The sequence below is a fragment of the Atta cephalotes genome, assembly GCF_000143395.1.
Source record: "Atta cephalotes unplaced genomic scaffold scaffold00099, whole genome shotgun sequence".
Lineage (NCBI taxonomy): Eukaryota > Metazoa > Arthropoda > Insecta > Hymenoptera > Formicidae > Atta > Atta cephalotes.
In genome coordinates, this window is record NW_012130163.1 from 98,141 (window position 1) to 101,404 (window position 3,264).

Here is a 3,264-nt window from a genome sequence, read left to right on the forward strand (position 1 = left end):
GTATATACACATACACATACAATATACATCGCATAGTACAGTGATATTTTATATAAGAACAGCAAATATCACAGAGGATCCGTGTATCACCCAAATGGTATTATAGTATTCTCGCGAATTTTATTTATAATTCCTAACGTTTAACTCAAGTTGTCCATGAATTTATAAATACATCGAGGATTTTCTCACTAATGCACAATGCCAAGGAAAGGAAAGAGTTGAAGGGGATCAACATAAATTTCACGATTTATTGGTTTTTCTCAAGATAGCCAGGATTATCAAATTCGATTTAACGACACACTCAGAGTTTTATTTGATCTGATTTATTGGACATTAAGTTTTGTTAGATGGATTAGTTATTCTACATGAAGAAAATGATTTTGCTGAAATACTGAATATTTCACAACCTAAAAATAATTTTTTTGTTTGAGCATCAAAATAATTATGTAAGACTTTCAAGCATAACGAGCAATGCTGCAAAAAATTTTGGCATTTTAATAATCAAATTTGAGTGACCTACATCATTATTTTGATAATCAACACAATTTCATCTGTATTTAACTAAATTTTTTAATACTTTTAAACAAAACGTTCTTTTCATATGCAAAATATTCAAATTTCTTAATATTCCTATGAAAGTAATTTAAGAAAATTCAATTAATTTTCCAATGATAAAATATTGGCATCTGTCTTTCATTTGATGAGAGCAGTGTTAATCCCTTTCTATCAATAATAATCATCTCTTTTGCAACAATCACAGTATATACAATTTGAGGAATAAATTTATATTAAAGAATGCACATTGTATTTTATAATTATATGTATTTTAATTCATACATATTCTTTTCCAAAGGAGGAACACTTCAGAAAAAGAGAAATAATCAAATTTTGTAAATACTTAGATTATTACTAGATATAAACTTACAGTCACAACATACAATAATCTTACAGTCAATAATGTCAAAGTACTATGAATGTTACATTTCTTCGATTTTCCAGTGTTTACTCCTCGATTGTTCCACTTCCTGAATTTTTCTCTTCAATTTTAACTCGCGACCATAACGTAAATTAGACCAACTGGTCGGTCTATCGCGCGACAAACGCATCGCCGAGAGGAAATTATCGGATTCGGCCGGAAATTGCGAAATTCTCTGATAGCAACGATCTCTAGGCTCGGTCGCGGCTCTTGCATGCTGTTCCTTTTTTAGGATGTACAACGCATCGTATAAATCTTTCGTTCTATAACGAGAATTTCATCTTTCGATTACATCATTTCACTCTTCGGTTTAATGAAGGTCCCGTTGATTATCCTTTTCATCGAGATATCGAATCTTCAAAGAGCAGTCTCTGATCTCTTATCAGTGTCCTATGGACGTACCAGAGATCATACCAAGCAGGCATTGGAAAATCCTCTTCGCGGAGATAAGTCGAAAAGGAAGGAGAAGTTTCTCGGATCACATTTACTTCACGTTATAGTGCGATATATGATATGGCATATACATATGTAGCTAGGTTTTTTATAAGTCTGTGGAGATCAAGATATTTTTACATTCGAATGCAAGGATTTGAATTGAGGATCTCTTCACACCTCTTACTCTTTGTTAATTAAATAAATTTATGATAATTGTGAAAAGTAAATTAACATTTCGATAAAAATGAGAAATTGTTGTAAAGTAATATAATGCAAATAGACAATTAAAATAATGTTTTAATAATATTTAATATATTGGATTAGGGAAAAAGTCCCTTTACAAGTTGGTAAAAAGATTTTTTAGCAACTCATATTTTATTTTTAAAAAATTGGCAATCACTTGATAAAATAATAGTTCAGCTTTAAAAATCTGTATTTTAATTGCGATACGATGATTTTTAATGAAGTTACGAGCAATACAGTCAGAATGTTCCTTTTTACTTAATTTACGAGTAACTCATAGGAATAAAAAAATCATAAAAATATTTTTAAAAAACGATTTTATAGGGAAAACTTTCACGATAGATATTCGAAAATGTTTGTTCAAATTTTTTAACACTACAGACCTAATAAAATAAAAAGAAAATTTTTTATTTTTTTCAGCTTGTAATTTTCTATATGTAAAAATTAAAAAATTCACATAAATTCAAAAAATATAATAAAAAATATAATAATCATAACATCACAAAAAATATAATAATCATTTGAAAGTAGAGAAAGATTTCAAGCTTTAAAATCTTTTTTTTCTTAATTTAAATTTTGATCACTTTAACGAAGATATTGATGAAAAAAAAACCTTTTTATCAACTTATTAAGAGACTTTTTTCCTAATTTAATATATCCATATAATAATCCAATATAAAATTAATAGATTTAATAAAGATTAGCAGCACGTAAAATAATAATATTAAATTTATTTTCGGTTTAATGTTTACCGAACTTCTTCGTGATAGCTAGTGCAATCAATCGTTTCACTAAAAAAAAGCTTCGAATATGATAGCAAATAGAAATATATGCTTGTATGAGTAAAACCAGAGATACCATTTGTATGTTCCTTTTTTATTAGATGCTTCGGAACTATTAAATTCATCTCATGTATCAGGTTTCCAGTGTTTACTTACTTATCAAAAATATCAATATTTCATGAATGAACAAAAGTTCGCGGTACAATAGTCTCTTTTATTTCTTTATATATTATAGACATATATTAAAAATATATATCTTAAAAAATATATTTTTTAAAGACATATATAGAACTATGTATATATACATAGAATAAGCAAAAAATGTATTTTAATTTTCTGGCGAAGATAGAATCATATGGAAAGTTGAATCGATATTGGATATTTATATAATTCAAAGAAATATACTTACAATAAAATAAGATTCCTTATATTAAAACAATTAACAAATCATAAATGGGCCTTTAGGATCGGCGCTGTAATAATTGTACGTTTATTTCGATTGAGTGAAATAATCCTCTATAAATATATTTGTCGAAATATATATAATATGTGTAAATGTATAAATATAATGTCGAATAAGTTCGGCTAATTTCTAGCTTTCATCAGCAAATGTATTACATAAAATTCATAAAAATCTTCATCCTGTGGATTTTTATGATATTATACATTTACTTACTTATGAATAATACATTTACTTACTTATGAAATTAACCGAAACGTTCGACAAATATTATTTATAGAGGATTATTTTACATCAATCGGAATAAACGCGCAACTATTATAACGCCGATTCCTAAAGCCCATTTGTAATTTGTTAATTGTTTAAAG